This window comes from Anomalospiza imberbis, chromosome 9 (genome assembly GCF_031753505.1).
Source record: "Anomalospiza imberbis isolate Cuckoo-Finch-1a 21T00152 chromosome 9, ASM3175350v1, whole genome shotgun sequence".
NCBI lineage: Eukaryota > Metazoa > Chordata > Aves > Passeriformes > Viduidae > Anomalospiza > Anomalospiza imberbis.
In genome coordinates this window covers 6,531,874-6,548,484 of record NC_089689.1, presented here as the reverse complement: position 1 = coordinate 6,548,484, position 16,611 = coordinate 6,531,874, and the positions used below count along the sequence as shown (strand labels likewise).

Genomic DNA, 16,611 nt, shown 5'->3' with positions numbered 1-16,611 from the left:
ATCCTTGCATTTCTCCCCATTTTAGCATCATTTTCTTCAGATATCTGTCAATATTCTTGTAAGACATTATTATCTGTCTCCTATTTTCAGCTGTGACCTTAAAACATCCCTGTTCCCACACATGTTCTTTTAGAATCACCAAATAATACAATCATGAAGGTGAGAAACCTCTCAGATCATCCAGTCCAAGCAATCTTTCCAGACTTCTCAGTCCTGAAATTACATCAGTAGGGATAAAAAAATATGTTTTGGTGTGGGTATGTGTGTTATAGAGGTAAAAATTATATAGATAAATATATTACACAGGAGACTTTTGAACTGCATGGCTTTAGCCATAAGTCATAAGGTAGCATATAATTACCAGTTTTTCTCATTGCAGCTAAACAAGTCCAAAGGAAGAACAGGAAGAAAGAAGTGCCTTCTATTTGGACAGGTTTAGCCAATTTCAGGCAAGTTTTTTTGACTTTCTTTCACTGACCCTCCTCCAGTAGCTGTTACTGCAAAGATGTGTTTTTTAATGCCTATATTAAATATATAAATATACACGGCACATATTTCCCATTGCCTCCCTCTCACCTGAGCTTCTGCTCTGGTATCTGCTGCTCTCATGCAGTAAATTATTTTTCTGCTCTAGATTAACAAAGCTGCAACACTGAGTGCCAGGGGCAAATCCTGATGTAGCTGCACTCCTGGACCAGGGTGGTGATGAATGGTGAGAGCTTTGCAGACACAGTGTCCAAATGATCCCATTCCCCAGCTGGAATATAGATAATATCACTAAAAATACACAATAATTCGTGCTGGTTTGCCCTGGGAAGATTTTTTTTTTTTTTTTTTTTTTTTGCAAATGAGGTAGAGAGGATTCTGGTGGGATTAATAGGTCTGTGGATGATGTAAACTCGACAGAAGGTTGTGTCCAACTGTGTCCTTTCTGTCTGAAACCACCCATCTTTGCAGCTGGCTGTTGTCCTGCTCTGAAGTGCCCTTTCCTCTGCAGCCCATCGTGTGTGTGCTGATTTCATGGGATGGAAATCCCCTGAGCGACCTGCCATTGTGTTTGTTCTCCCCAGGTCAGACTGAGGAGTTTAGGATCCTCAGCACCCTTTCCTTGCAGGTCCAGGTAATCCCACAGGAGTTTGGCCAAACTCCAGAGAGCTCCGTGGGAGCAGGTTGGGACACTTCACTGGAGTGAGGCTGCAACTAGACTGAGAGGATCCTCAGCAAGACAATTCCACTTTTTCCAAGGTCCTTTTTGCTCCACAGGTGCTCATATTTGAAATGTCTATCCAGAATCCCTTCAGATCCAGAGAAGCAAAAAAAAAAAAAAAAAATCCCCAAAAAAACAACCAAAACAAAACCAACTAAAAAAAAAAAAAAACAACCCCCCACAAAACAAACAAAAAACCCCAAACCAAACCAACCAAAAAGAAACCAAACCCACCCCTTCCAAAAACCCCAACTTGTTACCTTTGAAATTCCAGCAGTCCAGTTTGTACAATGTCCTGAAGTCCTGAATTTGTCCTTTTTGCCATATATTCCCTCCATCCTTGCTCTGATGTGATCCTGTTGAGGCACCATTGGCAGAGCAAGGATGTAGGATGGTTTTCCTGATGAGATGTCAGAAGGATAAAGGGAATACACAAGGGAGGGGGGATTTTTGCCTAAACAGAAGCTGCATTTTCATCCCACCTTTCAATTAATTTCAAGAAACACATTTAAAACCTAAGGTAAAATAAAGAGGGGAAAATACTTTTTACAAACCACCTTAACTCTGAATTTAGAGCCTTTTATATCTGGTAACATAAAGTACAAGTGAATGGCAAAGTAGCAGCAAATCCCTAGAGCAGGCCCACATTCCATGTTTAGTGTAGATATGAAAATGGTGTCTTGGTTGGTTTGTCAGCCACAGCCTGAGCTTCACATCCCTGTTTGGCTCTTCCTCATGTTCAAAAGGTTGGAAATTCCTGGAAAATACAACAACCCCACTTGTAAGGAAAAGATACAAATATAGGTCAGGACCCAGTTTAGCCAAAAGATGGTGCTAATGTATTTATGGAGTTGGTTAGAGCCAAAACCGAGCAGGGAAAATACGAAATACACCAAGCTCTGCTGCATTTTAAATATTAAAGGAGCATTTTTATTTACAGTAAGCCATGGTGAATGTAAACAATTTAATTTTTACAGATAACATTCAGCTTCTTTAAATGGATTATTAGATATTAGCATCTCGGTGGGATATTTCAGAGCTAAAGAGGATTAATGAAAATATACTTGGATGGCAACCTTTAAATTTCACAATTATATTGCAATTCCTGAGACTGGCTTCTCTTCTCATTAAAAAAATAAAAGTGATTGAAATTGCACAGGAAGTACCAGAAATGTGTAAGTGGGATATAGACAAACTGTACTTTCTGCCTAAGCAAATTTGCATGTTTACCTTGATTTATAAGCATTGATTTATATTACCTTGATTTAGATTTGACTCACTTCTTCCCTGAGAGGCAACAGAGTTTTGGAAATCTTGCTAAGCTCCACATTTCCAAAAGACAAAATTCCCCCACAATACTGGAGAGGAACACTTGTTGGCAGAGAGCTGCAGCCTCTCAGATTCACTGTGGGTTTAAATTTTTCCTGTGTCCTTCAAGAGTTTTGCTGTCAAATCCTAGAGGAGGAAGTGTTGGCACAACGTGTTCTCTGTGCCACTTCTCCCTGTCCCCTCCCTGAGTTAATCCTGTCATGGAGAAGGTCCTTCTCCCAGTGCCACTCCACGTGCACATTTTACTTTCTGATTTTTAAATTTCACCAGAGCACACAAAAATTTAAGCAGAATATAATCCTGGGTCAAAATAAGCAGAATATAATTCTATAACTCCTCCCCTCTCATACCTTGCACTGAGGTTCCAGATTTTTCTGCCCTGTTCTTATTTATGATGAGCAGGAACTGGTGCAGAGCTTCAGTGCTGATAGCAAAAACAGGGAAATCTTTTCTGGAAAACAGTTCTTCCTTATGGTTTTATCAATTTTGGGGCCATTTTGTGGGGAATCCTTCCTGCCTGTGTGGGCATTCCCCAGCAGATCATTCAGAAGTTGTGCCTTGCATTGTTGGGTTTCACCTTTGCTTTTCAAGGTAATGGTTTGAACTCTAGCAGGTGACTTCCCAACCTTGGTTTTTTCCCCATCACTTTGGTTGCTGAGTGGTGTCAGCATCTTCTCAGACATGGTTGCTCTACTCTTTTTATTTGAAAAGAGGGAAAACCCAACACTTCCAAGATTTCTTGGTGCCTTCATCTCAGCAGGAATGTAACCCCCAGAGCTGGTCACCAGCCACATGGAATAAGAAATGATGAACCATTTTCCAAAAATTTGGCAGCATCAATCTGTTTTTTTCTTGGTTATTGCTTCCACTCAGGGTTTTAATTAATAGTTGCATTTCTGACAGGGAAGAAGGGCAGACAAACAGATTTGAATTGTCTGAGCCCTTAAGGATGAAAAGTGGTCACATGGACTGAGCTGTAGCAGTGACTCACAACTTTTTGAGATTTCTGGCCTCCGAGCAGAAGTTCTATGTATTTAGCAAGAGGGCTTATTGCTAAATCTGAGCTAAATTCATGTATATCTATGTCATACACCTGTGTTTTCCTCCAGATCTGTGTTAAGCCATGCTGACCAGGTTCAGGAGGTGATAATTTTACACCCAGACTTTCCCATTCCCCCCAGAGGTGTGGCCTCAATTGTTATTTCTGTTTTGTTTGCTTTGCAAACTTGTCAGTCTTTAATTGCAACAGCTGATGATAAATAGAACCAAAAATGCTTCTACAGCTTCATATTAGTTTTTTGGGGGTTTTTTGTCGAGTGCACAGAAACTGCCTCAGCATCTCTACCCCTGTCAGTGTTATTAATGTAAGGAGGAATTTGTGTGGAACAAACTTTGGCTTTTCCTCATTTTGCTCCAAAGGAATTGTTATCACCAATGGGCAACAGAAAAGATATTGAGCATCAGGAAATAAAAATGTGAAGGGATATCTCAGGTTTTAAGGCTTGTACATTGCAGAGTCTAAAAATACTCATGAACATATTTCTCCTGAGTGTAAAGGGTAGAAACTTTTCCATCTCACTTCTCATAGACCAGATCAAATGCTTATAATAGAAAATGAACATAAATTCTAAAACAGTTTGGAAATGGAAAAGATTGATTTTCTTTATGTACATGCCAATTTCTTGGGATAAAGAAGGCATAAACTATAAATATGCACTACTAGAAATGGTGTACATTGTTTCCTTGTGATGGCATTTTCAACAACTGCAAAACAAAAGCAGAATGATATATGGAATTTAAATCCAGGGGTTTTATTAGGCTTTTCAAATGAAATTATGGCTGACTAAAACTCTTACAATTCCACCTTAGGACATTCACCCACTTCATTTAAATATTCTTCCTTTTGAAAAACGTGTGAATGTCTGCATAAGTTGATTTTTTTTTTCATTCCTGTAGGTCTCTGGCAAGTTTCTGGTTGCTGCCTTTATATTTCTTTAATCAGAAATGCAGGGATTTGCCCGAGTTGTGTTCTGCCTACATCGTTTCTTTATGATTTACAAGGGAGGAGTGAATTGTTTTTTCTTTCCCTGTGTGCTGCAGCTCCTGCTCCTCTGCAGCCTGACCTGGAACAGGAACACGAGCTGGGCCTGCTTTGCACAAATGAGATGGAATAGCAGGAAATCCAGGTGGGAAATGAGCAATGTGTATGCATTGAGAGCCATTTACACAGGCTTACAGGCAGAACTGAGCCCTGTGTTTTAGGTTGGTTTAAGCTGATTTAGGAAATACAAATGGTGACAGTTTGGGTCCAGAGACTTTTGCTGGATTTCAGAGATGATTGTAACTGCAGAGCTGATTTAGTTCCAAAGCTGTGGACACACACAGGGCATTTTTGCATCCTTGACATTTTTATCATCTTTTAAAATCAGGTGCAATGTGTGTCCTGGGAGAGGAGGGGGTGAAATTATAACCAAAAGCTGTCAAAATGACATTCTGACACTTTTATGGACACAAGTAAGTCAGGGCAGAGGTCAAGGCTGCCAGAGCTCCAGAAGTGTTTGGACAACGATCTCGGGGATGCACAGGGTGGGATTGTTGGGGTGACTGGGCAGGGACAGGGGTTGGAGTGGGTGATATTGTGTGATTCAGTATTTCCTGAGCCTTAGCACCTTGTCTATAACCCCATCTTACTGCCAGCTCACTGCTGGTGGGAGCTGTGATGAGTTCTGAGAGGCAGTGAGCTGCTCCGTGTCCCTTTTTGGACAGAACCCACAACTCCCAGATGGATGCAGCTGCACAAGAGCAGTGTATGGGGATTTTTGAAGGAATTTTGAATGCGTGAAAGACAGGACTTCTGAGTTGTTTTTGATGAGGAGGTTTATTTTCTTATTTTCTGCATAGGCAGGAAGGGTGAGTTTGGCTCACATCTTTACAGCATAGTTCAGAAGGTCACAAGACTCCTAGTTACAAGACTTTTTAAAGATTCATTGATTAATAAAACACTGCTAACAAGAATATTTATGTTTTTGACTCAATCCTTAAATATTTTGTCTTATGGACTCATGCTACAGTGTAAGCTTTCTTAGCCAATCACGTTATGACACACAAACCTACAGTGCTGCATTCTAAACTCCTTGTTTACCCCTGTAACTTTTATTTTTTCTGTATCTTAAACTCCAAAACTCTAAACCACCTTCTTCTTAATGTGTCTCTGCTCTAAACTGTAAATCCACATTCTCACTTCTAGCACCTAAGTTTGGAAGCCTTTCCCAAGGTCTCAGATCAAATCCTGTGTTTAATTCTAGGCTTTGGCTTACAGGCACAAAGGTCTGAGAGTTCCCTGCATTTCAGATTCCAACTGCAGTGTTCCCATCTCAGACTGTTTTATCCTGCAGTTAATCCTTAACAGTGAAAGGAGATGCACTTCTCCTGATTTAGTCCGGGACTAGAAAATAAGGGAGCACCAAATGTGCTCCCTTAAAAGTCAGTGGATGAGCCAAGTGTGGAGGTGAGATAGGGTTTAGGAACAACATGGCTAGCTGAAATCAATTAAGGAAAATTTAAAAATTAACTTGCAGCTCCACCACTGAAGGTGGCCCCAGTTTAATGGTGCTCCAGGGCAACTATGGAAGCACTGCTTTTATTGGGAACCATTTCAGATTCTGGGTTTTGTGCTAAGCTTGATGCCAGCAATGGCTGATGAGGAGATGTGAAATAGCACTGCCATCCAGATGAATGTTTCAAATTGCTCTTGCTGGTGGTTGTTTGGCTTCTCGTGGTGAAGTGAACTGTGTGTGGTGAAGAGATTTTAAAGGAGTTACAAGAATTTAAATGTTCCTTTTGCTTAGCAAGCTAAGAAGGCTTGTCCTGCCCACCCTCTGAGGAGAGCTCCCTCAAAGAGGGATGTTCAGGAGCTCCCAGGCAGGGTAAAGGTTTCTTCAAACTATTTGAGGAAGGTTTCTTTCCTTTCCTTGCTCCACCAGAGTGCCCCTGACTGGCCTCTCTTGTGCCTTTGCCTCACCCCACCGTCTCCCCACCCTTCTCAGAGCTGTGACATCCCAAGCACTCCCTGCAGTGGAGTCCAGCCTCCTGCCTGTGCTCCCTGCCTGCTTTCCTGGTGACCTGTGCCCGCCCTCCCTGCAGCCAGGCACTCCCACCCCGTCCCTGGTACTGTGGGGATGCCATAGCCAGCACAGGGCAGCTCCTCCTGGCCCTTCCCAGGCTGTGACCACCTGGGTGTCCCTCTGTCCTGCCCTGAAATCCCTCCAGTGTCCTGGTCCTGCTGCTCTGGCTCCTTTTGATGTGAGAGTGCCAGCTCTGCAGCGAGAGCTGCGGCGGCCGTGGCCGTGCTGGAGGGACAGCTGCTTTCTGTGACAGCCTGCAGTCCTTATGTTGAGCCCAGTCAAAACAAAATGAAACAGTAATTAAGATTTATGAAATAATTGTCTCACAAAAGCCTACTGAAAAGGAGAAGGGATAATAAAAAGGCTGAAAGAAAAGGAATTGCTTGTTGCTGGGACAACTGAGAATGTAGCAGCAGGTAAGGCTATTGCTGATGGGCTGAAAATCTGAAATTTAAATGTTCTCTCTGCTTTCAGCAAGTGCCACGAATGAATTTTTCTGCATGCCTGACCTGCTTTGTAGTTGGCTGGCGTGGGATTGTGACTTGCATGTAGCTTCATTTGCTAATGCAAACCCCAGTGTTGGTAATGCCTGACTGAGTGATGCTCCACTGCCCTTCTCAGGCTCCTGTTGGAGTGAAACACTGACTAAGATGATCTGAGCTCCTCTGTTGCTACCTGAATCCGTGAGCAACTGGGCTACTTTCAATTATAGAATAGTGAAAGCTTTGAATTCCTGCCCCAGACGAGTTATTAACGTCGGTATCACACTGTGATAAAACCACATTTTTAATCTTGCAGTACTTAAGGTACATAAAGCATCACTGCTGCTTGAGATTTACTGGCTTCCCACTGCTCAGGTTCACTTTGTCAGCAGCAGAGGAAAGCTGGCTTTGAGCTCGCAGGTAAAACGGAAAGAACTGGAAGAAGTTGTTGTTCAAAGCTCTTCTGTGGGTGAGGGAAAAATTACAGAGTTACTACAAATTGTCTGCTTTGCTTAATTAAAAACATACAAAAGGCAAAACAACACCTGCCCCTCAAATCTCAACAATTTATGGGAGCTATTGAAACATCAGTAATGGTAGGAAATAATTAAGTCTTATCTCTTTACCATTTGAGGTTATCTTTGGTTCCTGTCTTTGGTGGATGGAATTCTGGCCTTAATGGCAAATTTGTTCCCAGGAAATATGGGAGGAGAAATGGTGCTTAAATCCAAGACTGTTATAATCTGGGTATTGGAGAGCTGAGCTGAGGTTGGGCACCCTCACCCGAGCAGCCTGGAAAACTTGAGTTTTGGATTATCCAACTTCTGCTCAAGCTCCTAAAGCTCCTCCTGCTTTCCCCTTGCTCCAAAGGCTTTCTGTCAATGCTTTTTTTTTTTTTTTTTTTTTTTTTTTTTTTTTTTTTTTTTTTGCTGCAGAAAGCATTGGCTGACCATAGAGGGGCTTTTGGGGGGTTTTGCAGAGCAGAACATGAGCTGGAGCTGCACAGCAAATTAAATTGTGGGCTGCTCTGCTGGCAAGGCTTTAGGAGTTGGTAAAGGCTCAGGGAATGTGTGACTGCACCAAATTCCCCACTTCTGCTTCCTGCTTGGACACCTGTGGGCACAGAGGTTAATATTCCAGTGGATAGATAATTGGGCATTTCAGCACCAGCACCTCACTATTTAGTAGTAGCTTTTTATGAAATGATGCAATTTCATCACCTCTGTGTGCTTTTTTTTTTTTTTTTTTTTTTTTTTGACAGCCAGTGTTAGAGCCAGACTTTGCGGGTGAAAATAGGCATTAAAACTGCTTTAATTACTCTGCTTTACCCCATGGAGGCTGCTGGGACTTTGGCAGCTTCAGTGCAACCTAATTACTTTTACACAGGCAACAATTTTCTCTTCACAAACCACCTGACCTTGTCAAGCAGGTTCATTGTTGACCACTCTCTGCTCCCCAAACTTCCAGCTCCATAAAAAAGGTGATTATAAGCACAACTTTCTACATAGGAGTTAATTTGAGTTTTCCCTGGCTTGCACTAGAAGGATGTTTCCCACCAGGCAATGCAGGGAGAACTGGACACAGGGACATTGCAGCCAGAAGAAATTTACTCCCAAAGCTGATTAAATTTCAGAGTTTTGGTGCAAGACGTGATAACCTTCAAATATCTCAGCTATTTTCTGCAGGTTTTAGAATTTATATATTGTTTTATGCAAATAGCCATCCATGTAATGGATGGACTTGTGGGCTGTGAGTGTTTTTAGATCTAGTTTGCTGTAGTAAGCTGGTGTCATGCTACTACAGATTTTTAGATTATTTCATCTAAAGCAGATACATCTGGAAGAAAAGGAAGAGCAGGATCTACAGAAAGTGCAGAAAAACATCAGAAACCAAAAGAGAGAGAAGTTTTATGATGACCACAGCATGACTCCAGCTTTTATCTTTGCAAAGAAATAATATATTCACAATATCACATTGTTTTTCCTTTGAGGGAATTTCAAACATGCCCGAGGAAGGCTCCTACTGTCTGATAACTCTAATTATCAAACTCCATCCAAAATTAACCTGGGCTGCTCTTCTGGTCTGAGGCTTTTCAACATCCAGTTTGGAGAGCACTGTGGGTGCACAGGAGCAGTGTGCTGGGAGATGGGAGCAGGAGCTCTGTGGCTCCATCACATTCCTTGGAAAAATGTTCATGTGGGACATCCTGGTTCGTGTACGTGTTTTGGGATACAAAGGGCGACCTGAGCAGCTTGTAAAGGATGGTTTAAATCAAATGGCTGAGGAAGAGGGAAACTGGGGTTTCTTCATTCCCTGCACTGTAGAGGAGGAAGGGCTGGATGGAGAGACAGGGAAAACTCTGGAGAGCTCAGCTTCAAAACAGAACTCAAGTTTCCTGAGTATAATATTTTAATCAGTAGTTTTGCTGGGTGCCTCCTGTGAGCAGCTGCACACATTTTTCTCAACCCTTTTGGGAGTCACATTCATTCCACACTTCCACAGTGCCTGGCTGTGTCATCGTGGTGTTCCAAAAATTATGTACCCCACAGGCACTTTAGTTTGCTTATTCCTGCATTCCAGGAAAGCTAATATTAATTATAGCTGGGCTCTAATTAAATACTGAGTGGCAAATTCATAATTCATAAGTGTCAGAGGCCTCTAAATTGGCTGCAGAGCCCCAGCATTGATTTGGGGAGCACCCTAATAAACATTTTGTCTCACAGAAAAGAAGCAGCTTGTCAACTCCTTGCCTCATATGTGGGACAGGTAATGCTTTGCTCTATGCACAGGCTGCCAAGTTGAATTTAAATTTACAGGCATTAAATTAATATCTGCATGGCTGCAACCATCAGATCAAAATATTCTTTGAGAATTTAAACTTGGGAATAAAAGATGCATTTGAGCAGACACGTATCTGTGTGTTTGGGCTTTCCAGGGGGGAAATCCTCAGTGGGTGAATCCAGAGCCCCTTGGCAGCCCACTTTTGTAAAAGAGTGCCAAATTTTATCCAGGCCTGTGTGGGATTCCATGGTTTTTTACAGCCCCTAGTGCAATATTTTGCTGTGGCTACCCCACAAAACCCTGTTACCAATGCATGAGTGTGCTTTAAACTCTGTGTTGCTCTCTTATTTCATATTCCATGGTATTTTTCTCTATTTTAGAAGGGGTTTTTGTTAGGCAAGGCTTCAGGATGTCTTGGTACATGAGAGAAAGATGTGAGTGTTTAGTTGTCCACTCTATCCCTTTTCTGTATTTTATTCACTCTGTTACTGAGTAGCAGGACAGAAGAAGCATTTGTGCATTTGATCTTTTTTTCTATTCACTGCTATTATTGAATAAATTATATTCATTGGTAGTATTGATAAATTAAGCCAGCAAAATACACAGAGATTGGCAGATCTGAGGTTCCAGATTGGTATTCTTCCAGGATCAGAACAAGTTACTGGATTTATAGTTGCTAAAGGACAAAGTGATGCCATGGGATAGACAAGGCACGTGCTCTAATGCACTTTTTTGTTTCAATATTATCTTGGACTTCAGTGCTCAGGATTTTTCTTTGCATCTGAGTGTTGCCAGTGGCAGCCAGCCTGGCATTAGCCAGAAATCGACACTGCCTGAGGATCTGCTGATGGCTGGAAGGGGTGAATGAGAAGGGGTGCTGAGCAGGGTGGGTGAGTCTCTTCTGCACTGGGATCACAGAGAGAGCAGCCACAGGAAATCAGGCATTCCCCTCCTGTCCCGGGATAAACCCTAAGTGTCTCTAACTGCTGCAATTTCCTTGTAGCCTTTGCTTTCTTTTTAGTCCCACAGTGGGGATGGCTGGCTGTAGTTTCAGTCTTAGAAAACCAGATTTTCTTGGGAAATCCCCCTTCTGGCTTTCTTCTAAAATGAGAGCAGCAATGATAATAACCCCGCAAAATTTTATTTCTGTTTCATTTATTGCTACTTTGTCCAAGCCAACTTTTTTATCAGTGCTCTGGGCAAAAGCACTGATGGCAGTAAATTACAGAACATTTCCTCTGCTCTGGGGTGTTCCAGGGAGGCTGGAAACGTGAATGCCTTGTGCAACATCCCTGCCGGGGATTCGAAGGCTGATCTCCCTCCACCCTCCCTGTGTGAGTGTGGGACACCCTCTCCAGCCTTGCCAGACCCGAGTTTAACGAGGAACTGAATGAGCTGAGCACAGAAACACTCTCCAAACCTCTCAGAGCCATGGGAAGGGCTCTTTGAAGTAGATGCTCTCCCAACACCTGAAGGATGAAGGGTTTGGGGTGGAGATGGACACCTTGGCTTTAAAGGCTTGGGCTTTCTTGGCTCCCTGAATTGTCCCTGATTTCCAGGCACAGAGCAGCTGCCCTGCCAGGATTGTGGCTCCCATGGCCAGGGAGTGCTTCTGTTAAATTCCTTCTTTCACCTCTGGCTCCAGACAGAGGTGTTTTTGGGGGCTCATTTGTCCTTTTTGGTGGGTGGTGTTAAATCCTCCAGTCCTGGAGCTGACTGTGGAGATCGTGAGTCGAGTTTTCTTCTCACGTTGCTATTTCAGAGGAAATGAAAGTTCCTGGAAAGAGTTTTAAACCTGGCTAATGCAGAGTGCCCAGCTCCTCAGTCTCCTTTTTAAAGGCAGGAAAAGCTGTCATTTATGTTAAAAACAAAGAGGGATGTGGATCTCCATGTTTCAGCAAATTATTCCTGTCACTTGGTCTCTGACTTCTGCATTTGTGCTTCCCTGAAACTTATTAAACATATCTGAAAAATAGAAGGGAAAGCAGCACACCACAGGTCACAGTAAATGATGTTGTTTATATTTTGTTGAGACTAGGAGAGGCAGTAAATTAGTCTGGGCTCCTCACATCAGGGAGACTTTGGATGACATTGAATCTCCGAGTGTCTCTCTGCGGGGACACGGTGTGCTGCCCAATTTCCTAACTTTTATCTAATTTTGAATGAAAAGGAATGGAAGGGAAGTGTGTGATGCCTATCAGCAAATTAAGACATGGATAGACAAATAACCTTGGTCTGGAGGAGAGCATGGCCTCGTGTTGGTGATGGGAAGAAATGGATTTTGTTCTGGTTTGTCACAATTCTCATGTGACCTTTCATGAAACAACACATGAGCCCAATCTTTTGTCTTCCCCTCTTTTATAGCAGCCCCAAACCACACACTAATTGAGATTTTTGGCTGGTTTAACTTTAACTGAGCTGTTTGTGGTCAGATTGGGTGGCATTGCCCGTACTATTCCCATTTACACATCCCATCTGTAGGGTCAGCACAGGCAGGATCTTGCAAACACCTAGAAAAATTGATTTCTTTTTTTTTTTTTTCTAAATGTGGACCATGGAAACCACACTTAGAAAAGACACAGAGAGAAGACATAAAAAATCTGTGACTTGCCCAAAACCAGCTGGTATTCTGGAGCCTGCAGGTGTTCCCAGAGTCCTTTGTATAATGGGAGACTCTTATTTTTGCATATTATTTTCCTGAAGTAAATTGAAGACTCATTATCTTCCTGCAGTGTGCAGACAGAGCATTCCTTCTGCTACAGAGCATTCCTTCTGTTAGTTCTCCTTCTGGCTTTGGGAACTGTGCACGACCAACCTGAGCTAGATCTTTTAATCCTCAGTCTGGGATTTTGGGAACTTTCCTGAGAAAATGAATTGTGACACAATTGTCTGTGTAACCTTTTCTATTCCTTGGTAGAAAGTCTTAAATTGTATTTTAAGTGAGAAAAAGAAGTGAATATACCCTTGTTTTGGAAAGAAAAGAAAGATTGAGTGCTTCAATCCTTGGAAATTGCTTATTACAGAGGACAGCTCCTGGATTATTTTGTGTATAGGTGATACGTGTTTGTAAAGTTTTATTGCCTGGTTCAGGCTCATTAAAGCACCTTTTGGAGGTGTCACTTCTGAGAAGGGAGCAGGAGGGATGGAGCACAGAAAGGCCTCCTGCCTCCAGGCACTCCCTTACTCCAACTCCTATTACTCATGTTAAATCCTGGCTCTCCAACATTTATCTTGCAAAATGTCCCATATTTTTCTGAAATGATTAGATTGACTAAAGAAATAGAGACCTATTTTATATGATGATACGTTGTGAAATTAAAGTTGACAGGCGATAGCCTTTGTCTGGAGAGGCACTTTAGAAAGAAAAGTAATCAATGGAGAAAGTTCTAGGGAAATGTTAGCATAAGAATGAGTGGTTTCAAACAGTCTGCTCATAAATTCCAGCTGGACTCCAGAAGTTTGCTCACAGATAGAGGAAATGAGGTTCTGGAATGACTTTCCAATAATAATGGGAAAAGCAATCAAGCGAGTTGTGAAGATGAAATAAGTTTTGTGCAGGTAACTGTGCTATAAAATTATAATCTCATTCATTGCCTGGGAACTTCCTCATGGGGCTGTGGAAATTCCCCTGTCCTAGTGGAAATTCCCCAGTGGGCAGGACTGGGGCTCTGTTGGCAGAATGGCATCCTCTAAAGACTCTTATTTCTCTGAGATTTCATAAAAAAACTTCTCCCAAGCTTTCCAGAATCTTTATGGATAAAAAGTGGGTTGGGGTGGCCCTGGCTGGCTGCTCTCTCACACCCCACTCCTCAACACATCCCGTTGTTCATGTGCTGGTGGAGAAGATGGGATGTAATTAGTTGATTCTTCTGCCGTTGTGCCTTGAAGTGTAGAAAAAAATCCTTTCTTTTTGAGCATTTCTAACTTTCTTTACAATTGGCATCTCTAAAGGCCTCTGAGAGACATAAACAGCAACATTCCCATTTTCCACATAAAAATAAACCTTGCCAGCTTGGTTGGAACTAATTTTCTAATTAATGGCTCCCTGATTTTCTCTCTTCCTTAGAAGCTGTGGTATTCCTGTGGATAACAGCACTTTTGTTGTTGTTAGACTTGACTGGGTTGTTTTTCCCTAGTGAGTATCTCTTTTGATTTAACTGTAGACACTTAGGGAGAACAATATGGAGGAGATAAATGAAAATGCACAGAAAATATTCATTAAAAATATAGGTCCTTGTCTCAGTGGCTAGGGAAGAGAAAGATGCAAGATTGTTTTTCTTTAGATCCTTTCCTCACAGCCTATTAACAACCTCTTCTCTTTTTTCTTTTTAAACTTTCTATTTCTTTCCCCAAAGCCAGCAATGTGTTTAAGGAGTGAAAACATTCTCCTTCGAAGGTCACCCCACTCTCAGATTGACTTGACTGTTGATTGCACTTGAGCTTGTAGCTTTAACTCACATTAACCCCATTTGTTTTTAATTAAGCAATGTCTGTAGAGCAAAGACCGTTCATCACTGCTGTCAACAGGTAAATTTTGCTCTTTAATACCGAGTCTTATGTTTCAGTTTAACAGAGATGAAGCTTTGAGGGCGATTTACTCAGACTATAGATTTTTAAGCAGGAATGCAAATTGTCTCACAATTTTCCACGGTCCAATTTAGTCTAATAGCTTTCAAAGTGAATTCTGATAGAAACAGCTCACTCAGCCATAGGCCCAGCTGCATATTTTCATGTATTTCCTTGGTATCCAGTGTGTACCAGGTAGCATTCTGTTTGTTAACACTGGCCCTGTCCTGTAAAGACCCTCTCAGAACTGGTGGGCTCTCTCTTCCTCTCTTCCCTTTGCTAGTGGTATTCACAAAATGTTGCTTTGGGGTTGGCTAATCAACACATTTTTAGATCTATGGGTTGCAGTGCTTAGAAAATGGAAAACAATAAAAAAAAAACAAACACAAAGACCCACAGATTTTTGGAGTAAGCCCTGGGTTTGTGTTTTTCATCAATTTACTTAATTTTTTCTGTTTTCTGAAGTGCATCAAAGAAGATAACATGGAGAAGTTTGTCTGGGACCAATTAGCAGCAGCTCTCTGAATTAGCAGCATAGCAAATTTGGATGATCCTGTGCCAGGACCTGTTCATGATCAAAACTTTGTTATCTTTTCCATTAAAGACGTTAAGTTTTCTGACTGATATGTCTTGGATGATAAGTATCATTGTATTGGAATTGTTTCCCTAATAGTGGCAGGAATATGGCATTTCTTTCTTATCCTGCATTGGTTTGGGTGCTACCAACACCATCCACTGAGTCACAGAACCACGGGATGGTTTGGGATGGAAGGGACCTCAAAGCCCATCCAATGCCACCCCTGCCATGGGCAGGGACACCTTCCATCAGCCCAGGTTGCTCCAAGCCCTGGCCAGCCTGGCCTTGGACACTTCCAAGGATCCAGGGGCAGCCACAGCTTCTCTGGGCACCTTGTGCCAGGGCCTCCTCACCCTCACAGGGAACAATTCCTTCCCAATAGCCCATCTAACCCTGCCCTCTGGCAGTGGGAAGCCATTCCTCATTGTCCTGTCACTCCAGCCCATTTTAAGCTGTTTATTTGTATTGATTGTTTCTTGTCTGTGTTAATCACATAATGCTGATTCCTTGCATAGAGCACAATTTCTGTGCAAAGAAGCCAAGCAAGAAAATGTAATCCTGTCTGAAATTTGCAAGTGAAAGGGCAGTAAGGGTCTTGGAGAGTATTAAAACATTTCAGATTATATTTGGCAGCTGAAGGCATACAAATTCCTAAATCTTTCTGAATTAGTAGTGATTAGTAAATGTTATACATGCATTTCTAGGGTTTTTGCCTTTTCTTTTAAGCCACTTCTGTGTTCTGACAACACAAATGGAAATTGTGGCAGTTGTGACTGGAATGCTGATAAGTTAAGCAGGCTCTTTTAGGCAGTGGGATTCTGAATTAGCTGGCTTTGCTTGAGCTGAATTATATCACTACTATTACATTTATATTTACACAATTAATGTGCTTTGCTTTTGACAAGACAACAGAATTTCTGACATATTCATTTTTTTGCTCCTTTGCTTGTTATTTCTTGGCAATGGAGTGAAATTTGCCTGTGAAGTAAACCCTTTCCTTCTAATAGAATGTTCTGCTCAAAACATCTAAATTTTTGTTATTTCATGTATTCCCTCCTCCTCCTCCCCTCCTTGCTGGACTTTTTGATAATAGATTCTTGGTTTTTTCTATTGGTTCTTAGGAAAACTATTGAAAAGGAAGTCAACAATAGTAATCAAACTGAATTATAGCAAAGCTCTGGCTTTCAGCTCACAATTGCTACAGAAATTGGGCCCAATTCATTATAAACTATAGGCACATAAAAGGGAAATTTCCTCTCCTTTATTTGGCTGGTTACTTGATGTTTTCTTTCTTACAGGTTCTTTTTTGCAGGAAAATTTAACAGCCAAGTGCTGTCTGCCTACATGGGAGACCCCATTGCCCTTAACTTTGGGAGAAACAAGTAGGAAGTGTTTCCTTCACCTAAAGTCTCAGGTGTTTTTTATTTTATTTGTTTGTTTCCCCCACTTAGCACTCTGCACCAACAGGTGTGTCTTTTGCTGCCTCTCACAGCCACATTTCTAGTGCTGCTGCTGTTCTGTGCCTGCATTTGTGCTTGTTAAGGA

The 16,611-nt window shown here is 41.9% G+C and overlaps 1 long non-coding RNA gene across 1 annotated transcript in view; it reads left to right on the top strand.

Annotated features, from left to right (window-relative positions):
* The window catches only part of LOC137478961 (uncharacterized), a 41,133-nt gene extending 26,020 nt beyond the window's left edge, over positions 1-15,113 (top strand). Inside the window, exon 2 of the long non-coding RNA XR_011001899.1 lies at positions 14,955-15,113. This is a non-coding gene — a long non-coding RNA (uncharacterized lncRNA). The remainder of the gene's footprint in view (positions 1-14,954) is intronic.
* Positions 15,114-16,611: the final 1,498 nt, after the last annotated feature.